Source organism: Falco biarmicus, chromosome 10 (genome assembly GCF_023638135.1).
Source record: "Falco biarmicus isolate bFalBia1 chromosome 10, bFalBia1.pri, whole genome shotgun sequence".
Lineage (NCBI taxonomy): Eukaryota > Metazoa > Chordata > Aves > Falconiformes > Falconidae > Falco > Falco biarmicus.
Window position 1 is genome coordinate 32302051 of NC_079297.1, and position 17927 is coordinate 32319977.

General features: G+C 42.2%; 1 protein-coding gene across 4 annotated transcripts in view; it reads right to left on the reverse strand.

Moving 5' to 3' along the window:
* The window catches only part of PIK3C2A (phosphatidylinositol-4-phosphate 3-kinase catalytic subunit type 2 alpha), a 53961-nt gene extending 50290 nt beyond the window's left edge, over window positions 1–3671 (reverse strand). For all 4 annotated transcript variants that reach the window (XM_056353320.1, XM_056353321.1, XM_056353318.1 and 1 more), the window contains exon 1: window positions 3528–3671. The gene's annotated coding sequence lies outside the window, so the exon portion shown is untranslated. The remainder of the gene's footprint in view (window positions 1–3527) is intronic.
* Between the last annotated feature and the right edge of the window lie 14256 nt (window positions 3672–17927).

Consider the following 17927-nt stretch of genomic DNA (forward strand, 5'->3'; position numbering starts at 1 on the left):
TTGATAGAAGACAGAATGGCTGGACTCAGACTGACCAAAGTTTCACATCATCCTTAATTTGTCTCTAAGGGTAGGTTCAGAAATTCAGGCAAGCATGTAATGACACTTCCTCAAAATACTCTTCTAGTCTCCACTCATTTGCCACTCAAGTACTTCCTGAATCCTGAGGTAACTTCTCTAATATTAAGACCCCTGACAGATTATTTTTTTTTTTTACCTCCAGTAGTTTGTCCAGTTGCAGGCTGAACTCATCATGTAAGCTTTCAGCACTGACCTTGTAACTCAGCACTGTCACCATCCTCTGCTTTTCTGCTGTGACTATGATCTAAGTAGAAGACCATATCAAGAACAGGTCATTGATAACAGATAAGTGTCCTGTAACTACTAACATCAACTACAATATTGAAATCTATGAGCTATAAACTAACCCGGTATCAACCAAATATTTTGTTATCAACCGAATTACTTTGTCTAGGTCATCTGAACTAGTGACATACTCTTTACACAAATACCATGATGTCCTCATACACTACATACTGCAAGTTCCCAGTTATGGTTAGTTTTTTTAAGTGATGTTTTGTTTACAACTTTAATACCACACACCTGAAAATTACAAGTAACATGAAATATGCAGACATACCTTCTCTCTCCAATTTCTTTAGTGAAAGCACTCTGCAGTGACTGCCACTTGAAGCAAACTAAACTTACTCTAAGTAAATAACTCCAGGCTGCATTCCTACAAAGGTATAGACCAAAGTAATATTTCTCAAAACCTTTTAATGTGAGCTTTGAGGAAGACATTTTATTCTAGATCTTTTATAGGTTAACTAAAGTTTATCAGTACTGGCACACCTTGAAACTTTTCCTCCTTCACTTACTTGTCCAGTCTGGAAACAACTTCTGCACTCTTCTGCAAAAACTGACATCACAGCAACCTTCTTATGTACAAAGGGGCTGGATAAACGCTGATGTTATTGACCACTACTAATGAGAACTTAACTCTGGTTCTGGTAAGTAATTCCACGTCCACTTCTACCACTTAACATAGAGGCATATGTTTACAGTTACACTTCCACAAAGCAAACAATTTACTTTTGTGCTCTACTCCCTCATTTTTTAGTTTGTTGAAGTATCCTAAATAAATAAATACCACCATAATTTCTGCACTAACTACAGACACTAAAAGGCAATACTCCTAAAATCAAAATGGAAGATCATTACCTGCACGTCACGAAGGCTAACCTTAAAACACACACTACATTGCATGCCCTGGTCAGCATTAAGCTTATACCATCCAACCTATGAATGTTAATTCACGCAATTTTTAAAGCTTCCATAAGATAGCCTTAAGATAGTTACATAATTTAAAGACAAACAACATGCAATCCTGCTCTCAAATTCAAATCTAGCATTCATTTTTCTAGATAGCCCCATACTGGCTTGGTTTTGGTCCCATATCAAAGCCTAACACAACAAAAAACCAACCCCAAAACATCATCTCAGCATTTTTTTTAGGCAATGTTTTAATTAATTTCTTCAGCTAGACAGCAGATACAATAGCAGCACTGGGTAAGAAACACCAGGAGTTTCAAGTCAACTTAGTTTGAGAAATAAGAAACATAAGCTCACAAATTCAGAAAAGATTTTTACTTGACATTTTGAAATGTTTAATATTCCATTTAAGGCATTCAATTTTCTTTGTTGCTACATAGAGAGCAACTAAAAAAAAGATAAAAATCAGTCAATCATCAGTGTATATACACTGATTATCTACACTGATGAACTTTTACGTTTGAGCTCTTAATGATGACAGAAATATTCTGTAAGGAAAGAGGTACTTCAAGTATCCAAATTAGGATTACTGTTACATTGTAATTAAGTAGGACAAGTCTATTTTTATTAATCAATCAAAAAAATTAAGTAATTCTTGGGACCTCCTATGTATTTTTTGTAAACAAGCATCCTTATGTAAAAGGACCTTTCAAATACTGCACAACATTTAAGACAAGGCTCCAATTTATTACTAGTTTTATTTGTAGGTTCCCCCTCCCTCCCCCTGAACAAAAGGCTATTTAACTTGAAGCATTTGTTGCTTCTCCCTGTGCTCTCCCCCACTGCCTTTATCTTTTATGCAACTTTCACTCATTGACTATTTCTTCTTAGTAGTTTTGCTTCGATCTGCTTTCAGTTTAGAAAAACAAAAGTTCACTTTGTGGGCCTTATAGTCCCTTTTTTCCCCCTCCCACAAATGTGGTAAATGCAATTTAAGTAACTTCTCTTCCCCCCAGATGCATAAAGAAAACTTTTTCCAGGCCCAGCCTCAGTGTTGGGGGAATGAATACAACTACCTTCAAACCTCAGAAAAACAACAACGTTATTTTGTCTGTCAGCTTTCCTTCCCCTTGCCCCATTTCTGCTTCCCCTTTGGTTTCTTCATAAATCATCTACCACTACTACTCTTGAACACAGTTTATATTTTAAGTGGGTATTGCACAACATCTTTTATAAACGTCACATATTTTCTCTTGAGTTTTCAGTTCCCTTTGGAAAGAGATTTGCATTCAACACACAAGGTTGTCATTTAAAACCTCTGCATCTCTCCCCTACCCCAAACCTGCTGAACTGCACTACGCTCTAAGACCATATCTGTAACAAGTAATGCGACGACGAGGAAAAGCATCAGAACCTTTATTTTCTTCCAAGCTAAGCTTTTTTTTTTTTAGTGCATCTGACTAGCATAATCTCCTTTCCCAGCAACAGCACTGCTTAGCGGGAGGTTACTTGCGCTAACAAAGATGCTGATATACCTTTTTTTTTTTAATTACATTGCTGCAGAATAAATAAACTGAACCAAGTTGTGCCCCGTAAGCCAGCTCCCCACTTCCGTGTATTAATTACCACCAGTATCTGAAAAGCTCCCGGAGGAAACGGCAGAGCTGTTTCAGGCTCAGCTTTGTAAACAGCCAACTTCCCGGGAACCGCGGCAACGCGCCGAGCCCGGCTCGGCCACCCGCTCCGAGAAGCGGAGGGACAGATAAACAGCACGGGAAGGCGGGTCTCGGCGGCTACGGCCCAGGTCCCCCCGCACCGGACTGGCACCACGGCTCCCGAATCCCCCCCGGTGACAGGACCTGCCGCGCAGGGCCCGCCGCCCGCGAACTGCGGGGCGGGAGCGGCCGCCCCCTCAGGAGCCGCGCCGCCCGGCCGGTGAGGCGCCCCGGGCGGGCAGCACCGCCGCCGCCGCGCAGGAGCCCGCACGGACGCGAGGGGCCGGGACGAGCCGTGCGAGCAGCGCTGGCCCCGGCCCCGCAGCCCACCCGCCCCGCGGCCCGGGCGGCGCGGAGAACGGCGGCCGGGCCCGCAGCCGCACCGAGGCCGGCGGCGCCCGGAGGCCGAGGATCGCGTCGCGGCTGAGGGAGAGACCGAAGCGGGGTGGGAAAGGCGAGCGAGCGGGTACCGGCAGGGAAGGACAGGAGCGGGGGAGGGAGCAGAGCCCCGACAGCCAGCGGCGGGACCCCCGCGCCTACCTGGCAGCGCCGCCGCCCCACCGCAGTGGCCATGTCCCTTCTGCCCTCCTGCCGCCACCGGGAGCGCGCGGCAGGCAGCCCCCTCCCGCCGCTTAACCGCCGCCGTGCGCTCACTTCCGGCCCCGGCCCGCAGCGCTGGCGCGGGGCAGGGGGCGGGGCCAAGCCCCGAGGAGACGGCGGGGGCGGGGCTCCACTCCGGCCCTGCCCCGGCGGCGGCCGGCTCCTTCACCTGCGTCCCCCGCGGCGCGGCACGCTGCGGAGCGCGGTCGGCAGCGGGGGGACACCCGCCGGGGGAAGGGCCGGCTGGGCCCCTCCGGCCGCGCCAGCGGGGCTGGGTGGCTCTGAGGCGACTCTCCGTCATTTCCTCCCCTTATCGCCCCATCTTCCTCCGAACGCCCGGCACGGCCAGGACAATGTCCGTCTGGCAGCCGGGAGCCGAGCCGCCGGCCGCAGGGAAGGGCCCGGCCCAAGGGAGCCCCGTTGGCCGCAAAAGGCGCCCCGCTGCCGGCCGCAGGGTCTGCAGCACCGTTCGGCTGAACGGGGCTCTGCCTACCGCGGCAGCTGCTCCGCCGGCCGCCGGCACATCCCTGCGGCTGCGCCGGCCCTCCCGAGCCACCAGCACGGCTCGAAGAGCGGGCCTGCCGGCTGGACCCTGGCAACAGCTTCCAAAGCGTGTCCCGCTTTCAGGATGCTCCCAGTACTGCACGCGGGAGTTTAAACAAAGTTTAGACAACGGGCCTCGTAGGATCAAATTAAAAGTTGTCATAGGCAATTAAAAGTTACCATACTTTTTTAATGTAGAAGCAAGAAAATTCCAGAGAGAGTAACTGCATAGTCCGTTCATTCAGGGAATACTATTTAACATAATCAATTAATTGAGTTTATGCCTATTGGTATTTTGTTTGGCACCTTAAGTACACTGAAGTTCCAAAAAATCAAAAGGCTTAATGAGACATATTAATGAGGATAGAAAACACATGAAAAAGTTTCAGTTTAGAAGCTATGCTATAAATTAATTAATAAAGTCATAAATACATTGCTGGTAGCAATATTTTCTATGTGGTTATATATAAACCTTACAATAATGGGTTTAAAGGGACCTTAAAAGTTACCCAGTCCCACCCCCCTGCCACGGGCAGGGACCCCTCCCACCAGCCCAGGTTGCCCCCAGCCCCGTCCAGTCTGGCCTGGGACACTGCCAGGGATGGGGCACCCACAGCTGCTCTGGGCAGCCTGGGCTGGTGCCTCACCACCCTCACAGCAAAGAATTTCCTTCCCACCACTAGCATCTACCCCACCATTTTAGCATCTAAGCATTTTCCATCAGATAAATCTTGCCCTAGCACCACTGAAGTCAATGAAAGCCCTTGCAGGTGACTTCAACAAGAGCAATACGGAGACTTGAAAGGCTGACACAAAGTGTGTCCCTGTAGAAGCATCACAGGCATGACTTCTTAATTACATGGATGTAAAAAATTACCAGCATTCCTGTGATCTAAGCCATCAAGAATGTCTCAGGTTGTCAGTTTTAAGAGGAGGCATCAACTCTCTAATGCCATTCCAGCACTGACCCAATCAATAACCCAATTCTGCTCCACTTTTGAACACAGAACAGAGCATCAGTAGATGACATCTACTTTGCTCTCAAGGTCCAGGTTTCCTTCCAGGCCACCTGTCAAATACACCTTCTTTACAGATTGCATTTTAGATTCTTTGTCCTGGCAATCATGTCTCCTGGCCACCTCTTCTGTTGGGCTCCTGTAGTGATCACAGGCTGGAGAGTGCCATATGCGGAGGAGTTGATGACGCACATAACAATTAGATGGAGGCCTGGGCTGTGCCATGCCGCCCGTACAGCCTGACCTTCAGACCCACGTTGTGCTGTGCCAAACTTTGCAGCTCATTGTTAACAGGAGCCTGAGAGGCAGCTCCCACTGGGTATCAGCAACTACACCACCTGCGTGCCCTCGCCTTTCTCTAGAAGTGCAGGGAGAGGTTCCCACACGTACATTCTTTCCTTTTGGCAGTAGAAATTATGAACGGAACTGTTTTCTTGTAAGAAAATCCTGTAATGCCTGATATGGGGAACTGTTTTCTACAGATAAGTCTGCAGGGTATGCTGCGCCCATTTGATGCTGCACAACTGAGGGTTCCCAGTACCTATAGGGGTGCAGGGTTATCTATGCTACCCTCTCTTTCTTCATAGGGCTGACTCTAATAAACAGCAGATTAAATGATACTTTAGAGAGGCGGAGTGCCTTTCTTACTGGTATCCTAACAGACCAGCACCTCCTGGTGCAAAAACTGTTCCTGTGGTGTTTGTGCTGCTTTCTACCTCACACACGGGTCACATTAAACTGCTCTGGATTACAACTGACTCACTGGCCACAGGGTTTAGTCCTGGGACAACTATTTCTCTACGCTGCATCCATCACTAACCAAAGGAGCATGTATCTGTTCAGTCTAAATAAAAGGTGGCTACCACATCCAACAATTGCAACAAGATCACGACTATCTGACCAACCTCCATCACATTACATAGTATATGACAGTATGACCAGGTCAAATACGAATCATAAAAGTTGAGATAGGAAAGATGATTTGGTTCATTCTACAGGTCAGTGCAGAATTTTAGAGTATTATCAAGCCTGCCTACCAGCACCATGATAACTGTAAGAAACTTCTGTGCCTTTCCTTAGAACTTATTTCCTTCTTGTCAGAACATTTTCCTGCTATTCTGCATTTATTGTAATAATTCAAAAATCCTTTTTAGCAGTATCTCATTTTTGCAAAATATTCTAAAGGTACTTCAAGTTAAATAGGTACCTATTTCCTTTTACCACACTGAATACAAACTGAATATGCTATTCCTTCCTTTGCTTTCACCCCTTACACTGAAGAGCAACTCCACATCAGTACTTTTGCCTCTGCTCTCATTGTTCCTCAGCTATATTCACATTACATATATACCAATTATTGGGTGCACTCTAGCAGCAGTACCAGCCAGTTTTAGAAATAGTATTTGTGTATCAGATGCCACGTAGCACATTCTCCATGGCTGGGCAGCCAAAATAGTTTTGCTTCAAGAGAGATAACTGCTTGGCATTGGAAGCCCAGCTTCTAGGGAAAATGACACTACCCCCTAGATAGCTGAGTCAACGAAAGGAAACAATGACATCGCCTGTAGACTAGCTTATGAATGGATAATTACAAGTTACAGATTCCCACAGGAAAACATTACATCAGTTTAGAAGTATTTCTTATACAGGAAGTCATTAGTATATCTATGTAAATCAATGCACAAGGTGTGTGTCTCAGCAGTCACAGTCTCACTACCTTGCTACTGTACATGTCGTCTGTGATTCACTGAGCAAATGCCACAGTTGCCCTGAGAGCTTTCAGGGGACACTTGGTAAAGCTGTCTTGTCAAAAGAAAAAAAGTGTGTTGCAGATAGACGCACAGTAAAAATACATACAATTTTATTAAACAACATTTTAAATTAAAATTTAAATTGTATAATGCAGGCAAAATAAACATGAGAGAATTTGGTCAAGGATTTGGAGAAAGTGCGTGCTCTGCTCACTACTCCAACACTCAAATTTCACAAAAATATCCCAACACATTTGCAAAAATCAAATCAACCTATTCAACTAACTGTACTGATTCTAGTATTAACTGGAAATATGACAAACTGCAGCTGGCAGATGCCTTTTAAAACAATACTTAGGACAGAAGGAAGCTTGATGCATATACCCAGATCAAAAGGATGGCTACTCATAAGAAAGCATAACAAATGTGTTTTGGTGAAGATAGCACAAGGGAAGTAAAACAAACCTAACGAACCAAACAAAAAAAAAACCAAACCCAAAATTACTTTTAGAACAAAACTGCCTTAATTTTCTTCTCAGCCTAAAACACGTTTATGTAAGCCCTCCAAATTTAACAGATGAATGCCTTAATTTAACTATGGGAACTGCTACTTGCCTTTAACTAATTGGAAGGAATAAACTTGATGTCTATTGTTAGACTATCCATTTTGTGAAGGAGAAATTGTCTAGTAGAAGCACAGGGATTAGTAAAGGACTAATGTGTTCCCTCTTAACAATAGGAAGATGGAGCATATCGTACCAAGGACAAAAACCTCTTTGCAGATACAATGATGTGTACCAGAACATGGTACTTACTTTGTGTAGCAGGTCTGTTCCACAGAAACTCCCTAATGTTTGTTCATTGAGGTGGGGATCACAACACAAAGTTCACTCCTGTCCTGCTTTTTGGCAATATTATTATATTATGTAACTCTGATTTTTTGGTAATATTATTTAAATACTTTTGTGAGTACATACTTTTATGACCTTTCTCATCCTTATTCCCTTGTGTCTTTCTTGTTAGTGGGTCTCTTGGCCTCATTAAACTTTATGTCCTTCTCTTATGTCACTCCAGTGTTCTTCTCTCTCTTAGCCATCATGCTTATGTCATTCATAATTTATCTGTGAAAACTATCAGCAAGGAAACAGTTGAGTTTTCAGGAAAAAAATGGTAGTGCCTTGTCTCCAGTAAGTCTGTATGTCAACAGTTGGCACAGAAAACCCTAGGTTTTGTTTGCAGCCAAGACACGGCTTTAGTTTGATTTTTGTTGGCAAACAATCTTGAGCTGTGGTATAGACATTTAAAAGTGTATACATACACTCTCCTTGGCACAGACCACGTGTGGGTGTCTCACGGCCTCTTGGAGTGGTCTGGGGGAATGTCACTGGGGGGCTCACAGCTCGGCAGGGCAGGCAACACTGCATTTTGGCCAGGTTTGAGCAGCCACCCCAGAGCAGGCAGCGTCACCATCGCAGTCCCCACACAATTCAAAGAAACCTCATGCAGTTGTCATAACTGGCGAGCTATGCTCAGCGCTGCAGCTATTCTTGTGTGTGTGGCCTTTAAAAGCCTTATGGCCTGTGACTTATGTTTACGGAGCAGTTTATAGTACAAATCAAGCCTTCTTCTTTTGAGTATGAGTTTCTAAAGTACACTAACTCAGACTACGCCAGAAAGGAAATTATGCATCTACATTTATGACTCCAATATTAGGCTGCTCTTCAGGATAGCTACAAGAGTCAGTGATGTTTGAATTAAAGGCTAAACAGGTTAAATTAAGTTTAAATTATATTTTCTTAAAGATGCACATATAAAGAAATCATATTAAATATACTGAGAAATTATTAGCCTAAACAGAGTAAATACTACAAAACTCTACCAATCCTCCGCTGATCAAGAAAGGTAGTTCTAATGTCCTCCAGGTGACTCCTACGTATTTAAAGGCAACAAATTTTAAGCCCTAATTCTGGAACATCTGGTAATTTGTATAAAAATTTCAGCTATGAAGTTTTAGTCTATAAACTTTTTTTTTTTTTCTCTAAAAACCAGCAGAGGGAGACAGGTTCTTTTTTACACCTAAATAAAGCAATAGATTGCTTTGCTTCCTCAAAAATACACTCTCTGAAAATTCAATATAATTTCCTAGATTAGCCTCACAATGCCTTTTGTTGGTAATTTTGAGCACTATTATTAATACTCTCTTGTTCTGAGTGTTTATTCAAGCTTAAATGGCCATTGCTTACACCTGCAGGTGTTTATTCAACAGTATGTTGCTATTAATATTTCATTGTGGATTTCTTTCAGGGAGAAAAGGGGTATCAGTGTTTGTAATGAATGGAAGAGAAAAGAAAAATAGGCCATGGTTATGTTTTTATTGTTTCACTGTTATGCAATGCCTTACATGTGTTTTCAGCATGTGTAATGTCTCAAGAGAACATACAGCTCTCAAAATCTATACAGTTAATTTCAGCTGACTATATACATGAGTTACATATTTAAGTCTCAAACACAAGAAATTTCTGCTTTGCAATCAAAAAAAACACCTGCCAATAGTTTCAAGTGCAAGTAAAATTTTCTCTTGGGTTAATTTCTCAGGATCCAGGTCCTCTTTCAGTAAATAGGAATTTAGGTACTAGAAGCCAAAGTACTACCCCAGATCTTGGCACAGAAACTTAGGATGTTCCACACAATTTAGGCAACATTCTCTACAAAATGGCATGCAGGGCATACACTTGAAATTCATAGAAGATTCTTCATATTTACTCCTATTTTTTGGAAATAAATTATGTCCAGAAGAGCTATTAGAACAGGGCACTGAAGAACAGAAAAAAATTAACACATTTTAATACTCATTTTACTGTAAATACTTTATGATAGCTTTTTACCTATTTTTTCATATAACTTCCTTTTACAGATGGTTTATATAATCAGAAAAGAAATTATAAGAAATGTTTTTTTTCATAGGATATGTTCTATAGGATATGCAGGATTTCTATCATGTGAAGGCCTTAAACAAAATGCAGTTTCTGAACATTCCTAAAATGGAATGTGGAAGAGTTGGAAGACGCATGCAGAAACTGTGTCAGCGCTGCAATGTAATCAGGAGGTACCGTGGGATAGTTGTTAGTCTCTAGCACGCTTTGTTAAGGGCTGTTAATGTAAGAGTGATGCCAGAAAAACCGGAGGGAGAAACTGCAGGCAACAGGATGCGTACCTGGAAATAGCAATCATTCCTTGGGTAAAGGTAATTGAGGTAATTGGGAAGACTTTGGGTATTTAAAATCCCAATCACAGGAAGTCATGCTTAATCAGACACCCAAAGGCAAAGGATGATATAACTTTATATTGACTACTTACTTGAATTATCCTGTATCGAAGAATTAAAATTAAACAAAGCCAGCACTACCAATAGGAAACCTAGAGCAAGACTTCCACAGCGATCTCTTTGGCAGGCTGCTAAGAAAGAGGCTACAGGGTCTTCCCCCCGCTGCCCAGATTTCTGCAGCTCCATGGAAGATCCAGGCTGTCACCAACAAAATCTAGTATTTCCTTTCTGGTACGAGCTAATTGCATGAAGCTTCTTCTAGTAACCCTACATTCATCTGTAACACTTCACAGTTCTTTAAGGATTGCAAGTCAATGGAAATACTCTACTATAAAAAAAAATTGAAGAATACCTTATGTCATGTATTTATTTGTAGTCACACAGTGTATATTGCTGAAATTATCCCATCAAGTACATTCAGTGAGGTAGTTTCCATAACTCTAAGTCCAATTCTGTCATGGCTCTGGCCCTTAATCCTTGTATTTTCATATTCAATTTTTTTGTAGTTTTCACAGGGGAAGTTAAGCGCACAATGCGTTTCCTGGAGGACATTTGTAAAACGGTTTTCATGTTAAGGGTCAGTGATTCAAATTCAACAGATTTTATCTAATGGATGTTCTGGAAGGAGCAGAATTAATTTAAAATGCCTAGAATCCTTACCAAGATGCTTTAATTGGTAAATAAGCATCTTCTACTTAGGAATGACAGTTATGTAAGAGTAGAGTACTGGCACATTATTCAAAGGGATTTATTGCATGCCTTTGCTGTTTACATTTACAAGCAGAAAGACACCCATGCTTGAGGGACAAAACCAGATATTGTTTTAATGAAAATGATCTCCGAGTTTGGTGGAAAACTTTTCAAGATAGGATTGCAGTAGTCAGCCGCTAGCAGAAAGAAGCCAGCAGCATTAATACGTGTCACAACTCAAACAACTTGACGCAGAGCTTGTGTGCATGGGAGGAAAAAGGTAGTATGTATCTACGTATGCACTGCTCACTTAAGAACTTCAAGGAGGAGGACAGCTAATCAGCATACTGCACAGTTCTGGCCTCATTATGAACCCTGTCTTTGTGGATACTCCTCATCCATCAAAATAATTCTACCAAATGTATCAGGAACTCTGCCAGGATTCAGCTTATGCACCCAAGTGTGGGTATGCAGAGGATGTTGGAAGCGTCACTTTGCATCTTCCAAGGTGCCAGAGAAATCACCCATCAGCAAACCTCCTCTGGATCCACAGTCATCCCTCTGCAATGAAGCAGGGACACATCAGGCCATGCAGAAATACAGCACACATCCTAATTAAGAGCAGAGCTCAGGCAGTATCAAAGCATTTGCAAACACAGTATCAATTTAAAGAAAATTACTTATTTTCCAAATATAAATGTAGTATTAAGTTCTAAATAGTAATGGTCTTTTGCTTGAGAAATATACTCAAGAGTAGCTGAAGGGTATGAAGGAGGATATGGAATATAAGGAATAGCACTTCAATGTGGTGCTGTTGGTTAATTCTGGCCATGACAGCATACCTAATTTGCCACAGCGCAGCAAGTACTTAAATTCATGCATGTGTGTGGTGAAAGTATAGAGTGGTCTAGAGACTCTTTCAGACTTCTTAATGGAAAAAATTTTAGCTACCTCATTTCAAGTAAATCCAAGCCTTTCAGAAAAAAATTACTAAATTGTGCTATGTTGCCTGCAAATATTACTTCCATTAGAGTACTGCATGGTCTTTTGGAAGAGCAGAAATTCATCATCCAAGTCAGGAATCACATCATAGTAGCATTAAGTGTGATCTTGGTTTTCTATTTAAATCAATGGAAGTTTTGCTCTGATTTCACTGAAAGCATAGCGTAAAAAGACCAGAATTATCTTTGCTTCATCCCACTAAAACCTATGGACAAATCTGCCTGCAATGTTTCAGCATCCCCCAGAGGTACCTGGCTGAATCCTTGCCCTGTGAGAGACTCTGCATTAAAATACCAAACTAATGAAAAGCTAGGTCCTCCAGCTATTTGTTCGTACTCTGTTAGTAAGGTCACCCTGTTCTTAGTCTCACATTATTAAAAACACGTTCAACTCTAACGTGGTCATTAGATTATGAAGCAAAATGCCCATCTCCCATCTAATATTAAAAATCTTTGAAAATCCACAAGATTTAAGTCAGAAAAGCCAGAATTTTTCTAAAACCAAGTAGTCTTCATGAGATTTAATACCTGAATAAAGATGAACATGCTAGTCTTATAGAAATGGCCCTACCATGCAATGAATAAACATAGTTCCTGGCTACCACCTTTTTCTGAAGCAGCAGAGAACATGTGATACTGATCATCTCTGATCTCTCTCTTTGGTTGAGAAAGGCTTTAATAGCTTGTTCTAAAGACAGAAGTGAACTTTTCTCAATGCTGAAAATACAAGCAGCATTCCCAGCCTTTTAGCAAATTCCTTTGGTATCTTTGAGTATGCATACAGCTTTCATTAAAAGGGGAAGATACAGATTTGAAACAGATGTGGGTTTGCTTTCTTTCTGAAATTATTGCTATCACAAACCCTACAGTTTAGAATAGACAGCATAAAAATCTTATTCTCAATTATACCACTTCTACGTGCTTTATTTTTCTCACATCACAGTTCCATAAGCTTTGCAGTCACCACACAGTTTTCCACAGAACAGGACAGATAGCCTGACAGCTGCACAGGGCTTACACTGAAGGCATTTGAAGAATCCTTCTTTAATCTGATTTTAGTGGAAATTAAGCTTTACTCATTTTCCATTTGCACCAAAATTAACAGGGTTGATCTCATGAATAACTAAAACATTCCCCAGAAGTTTGGAATCTGTTATGTGCAGTCTCAAAAGCTATTATTATGTTGCATTCAAAGAAAGAAAGAACAAATGAATGAACCACAGGAAAAAGCTGAAACTATCTGTTTCCACGACACTGTGCATCATAATGTAATTTGTTAAGATTCCATCTGACCCTGCAATAAAGGGGATTTTTAGCAAACCCTAGAATATATTCAGTCTCTGAAAAACAGGCCACATGGTGAGACGTGGTTATGACCAGAACTCGGGTATTGAGCTTCCCACAGGCTCTTCCATAACTATTAGATTGTTTCCAGTAAGTCCCTTTCAACCCTAAATTACTTCAAAAATATTCATAATTTTTCAGTCTCTTTTCAGATACCTCAATTCTGAGAATTCACCAACCTTTTTGAGTGCAATAATCTCCAACAGTATTTTTCTACTGCTGTATTTCTTCTCCTTTTTTTCCTTTCTTAAACAAGCATATAGGTTAAGGAAGCTCAAATAACCATGCTAGGTTATTTGGTCACCTAGCATTTTAGTAACCTAGCCCAAGCCATTTAGGGTCAAACGAGACTTTTACATCACTGAAGACCCTGCAACTTACTAGAAAACATTAGTCCAACAGCAAAGTACAAATGTTGTTATTATGCTCTCAACTAAGTGCACACATGGAGATTAGAAAGTACTAATAAAGCATGACTAGCACCTTTGCAAATAAAGGACTTAGAAGATAAATACACTGCTTGCCTAATGGCAAAAGGCAGAGATGTGATGACAGAGGTAGAGCTTGTATTGAAAGCTTTTTTTTTTTTTTTAGCCCATGCTTAAACTGTATATCCCTCCGTCATCATTAAGCACTGGGAAGGAATATTTTGGGCTGTTGTTGTAAATGAGGCTTTAAAAAAATTCTGGTGCTGATATTTTCATTGGTTTTGAAAATCTTTAAATGATTAAATAACTTAATTGCAGGCTACTATTAACCCTTAGTGGTACAGAAGTCAGAATATTTTGATGTAAGACATCAATTCTTGCCCAAAACTGGAGTCCTGTGAGGGACCCTAGGTCTGCAGTCATTAACGTGAAGGGATTTTTGCCTTGACCAGATGATAAAGCCTTAACACTCCCTAGGTCTGCAGTCATTAACGTGAAGGGATTTTTGCCTTGACCAGATGATAAAGCCTTAACACTCTGAGTACCTAAAAATTGTTTTGTGCAGTCTGTTCAGTTGGTAACATTCCTCAAAACCTCAGAAAATAGTATTAATTTTTAAAATAACATAGGAAGCAATATTTGTTTCTATCTCTGAGAGTATAGCAATTCCACTCAACACAGAGATCCTGTGATTTGTTGGGAAGGCTGGGGAAGGATGACTCTTCAGGAGGATTTGCAAGGGCTCCACATGTCCCTCTGTGCAAGATTTGGGGAGAGGCTCAGATGTGCAGAGAAGGATGGATTTAAAGGGTTTGTTGCGAGACAAGCCTTCCAGCCCCCTGGTAATGAGGCAACTGAACCTGTACCACTTACAAGATTATACATCTGAAGCCTGAGGCTCACAGAAAAGAGTTTGATAACGCTTTTCCAACAGACACAATTTGTTCAGGCAAACCAGTTTGTCTTGGCTTCAGTTCACCAGCCCGCAAAACGGACGTTACCTAACTGTGGTTTTGTGAAATAAGGAACAATTGCAGAGTGCTTTCAGATAGACTGATGAAAGCTTTCACTTGAATATCACATTTTTATTGGGGGAGGGTGTAATATATGGAAGGATGTGGGAGTGAAGCCAGAAGATGCGACAACGTAAACAAAGGAAGTAAGGTCTGGATGAAGAATTGTTGGTTGTCCTGATCTATTTTATAGGTCAGCCCGTCTCAGACATTTCCACCTCCACTACCTTTCACAGCTGAAAACACTTGCAGCAAGTACCACAAAGGCAGGCAGTATTAGCTACCTTAAATGAAATATCAACAGCAGAAAAGTAGGCAGCATGTGGCTACCCAGTTCTAGGAAGCTCTTAAGTGTTGGCTCACAGGGCAGTTCTCCCACTTCTAAGTTGTATCAACAGATTTGGAATCAAAGCTTCTGTTTTTTATTTACACTGCAGCAGTTGTCCGCAACACAGAATAACTCCTTAGCTTCACCATCCCAGAAACTCCTGGCTTAATATTTACCTATTTTACAGAGTAAGTAAATATTTCATATTAAAACTGCCTGTAAGAAGAAACAGTGTCTAACTGATTATCTTGTGATGGCCATTTAGTTGCACAATTGATTTGATGTTGGTCTTCTGAAATTATTTTTAAGGTATTGTTATATTCATCTCACTATTTAATTCCTGCTTCTGTCAAGAACATTCTTAAAAAGTGCTAGTTGCAGGAGTATGTAGCAATCTTGATTTTCTTTCTTCACAAGGTTTTCTGTACCCTTTGCTTCAAGCTGTCCTTCTCCTGCTTTGCCCCCATGACTTGAGTCATTCAGGTCAACCACATAACTTTTCATCCAAATTAGATGTATGTTCAGTAGAATTACCAGTTAAATACCAAAGCAGATGTCTATATAGATTCCATCTTTTGCAATAAACCTCAAGCTATGCAGCAAAATGTCATACTGATCTGTGAATTTTCCTACTCCAGGATATGTCATTTATTTTGAAAGAGCTTGCATTACGATTTATTTCCATTCCCCTGCAGTAGGTAGAAGCCTGTATTTCCATTATCTAGAGACAGCTCAGCAGAGGCAAGAAAATTACAAACAATGCTCTTTCAAATATTCTCACCCAGCCTTACTTGTGTGAGTACTTTTGGAGATGAGGAAAAATATTTGCAATGAGTATTAAACATGCATGAATTGACAAAGAATAAAGATCAATGGTTAATAAAGTATAAAGGGTGCAGAAGCAGAGTAAAACAACTTTTAAACTACTTTTATGTTTAACTAGGGTTTATGTAGGTGAATACTAAACATGCAAATTGCCCCCGGCACATCCTTTGTGGAAATCTCTTTAAAATTTCATCAAAGAAAGGAAAAGTTGGGATTATTTCCCTTTCTGTAATACAGCTGCCCCTTGCCACAGATTATTTACGCATCTTGCTCATAATACTACTACTGAAGAGAAAGTGTTTCATCTCTGTAGTAGACAAAATGTTTCCTGATGGCCAGGGTCCAAAGCAACACAGGATGGTACACAACTTGCAACCATATCCTCCCATTCTTGTAACAGTCAAGTTTCCTCAGCAGGTTTTTCAGGAACAAGATAACGCTGGGGTCCAACAAGGACACCAACAATACTTTTTTGCTAAATACCATTCCTTTTTTTTTCAGTGTGAGGAAACAAGTACACACCCAGTCTATCAGTCATTGTTCCAATGAGCACATAGATATGTTTTATGTGTTTTACTTCCAAAACTGCAAATATTATCTGCACTATTCTACAGATGTCCTCAAACATGCATATTTCATTTCAGCATAACCAGATCAAACAGCGGACAAAAGGGTGCTTCATGCTGTGGACCATCTAGAAAGGCTGGGGAAATGGCTCCCAGACCAGAAATGCTCTTTCTACCTTTTCACTGGAAAATTTGGTCTTCAGCACATTCCCCATGGAAAAGCAGCAGGGAAAAACAGAGTCCAGACAGGCAGGGAACTGGGGAGTGAGAGCCACCTTGCCTCAAAGCTCGCTTTGAAGGACAAAAACGAGAGGCCATAAATACTGGTTTAAATCCTCCACTTCTGTACTTCCTGAAAAACACTTAATACACCTATTCACCTGCATACTCGCTCACACTCACTTGCACGCTCACCAGTATGTATGCACAGTGACACCTCTTTACATTCACTCACACAACTCCCACGCCCAGTTCCTCATACATGCTGACTCCAACTCCATCTCATGCCCACACTCACATGTACTCACTCACACTCACTTGGTCATACAGCTGCAGCACCTTGCACTCACAGGTCCTTCCCTCCCATCCTGTGAGGTTTTTCTTGCTACAACAACTAATCATTTATTCAGCAAGTTGCCCATGGGCCAGCAGTGTGCCCTTGTGGTCAAGAAGGCCAGTGGGACCCTGGGGTGCATGAGGAGAAGCATGGCTGGCAGGTCAAGGGAGGCGATTCCTCCCCCTCTGCCCTGGTGAGGCCACATCTGGGGTGCTGTGCCCAGTGCTGGGCTCCCCAGCTCCAGAGGGACAGGGAGCTGCTGGAGAGGGGCCAGCGGAGCCTGCAGAGATGATGAGGGGATGGAGCATCTCCCGTATGGGGACAGGCTGGGAGGGCTGGGCCTGCCCAGCCTGGGGAAGGGAAGGCTGAGAGGGGATCTCATCGATGCACACACATCTCTCCAGGGCGAGTGCCGACAGGACGGAGCCAGGCTCTTCGCAGCGGTGCCCAGTGACAGGACAAGGGGCAATGGGCACAGCCTGCAACATAGGAACTCCCATCTGAATATGAGGCAGAACTCCTTTACCTTGAGGGTGACAGAGCACTGGAACGGGCTGACCAGAGAGGCTGTGGGGTCTCCTTCTCAGAGTCACTTAAAACCCACCTGGATGAGATCCTGTGCCACTTGCAGGGGGTTGGACTTGCCTTAGCAGGGGGTTGGACTAGATGATCTCCAGAGTTCCCTTCCAACCCTGACCAGTCTGTGATTCTTCAGCTATGAATTTTTGCAATTAAAGATAAATTCTCATCAGGAACTAAGCACCATAATTTAAAAACCTCAAGGAAAAGGAAGACCTTGGTTCCCACAATTCATGACAATACAAGGTAATAGCACTTTGCATCCACAGTGCCTAAAGAGCAGAACCATACTTTTGACAACACACATAGGAAAGTGAGAAGTGTGCTCTGAACTTTTATCTCTTAAATATACATCATACCCTACCTCGTCTTTCT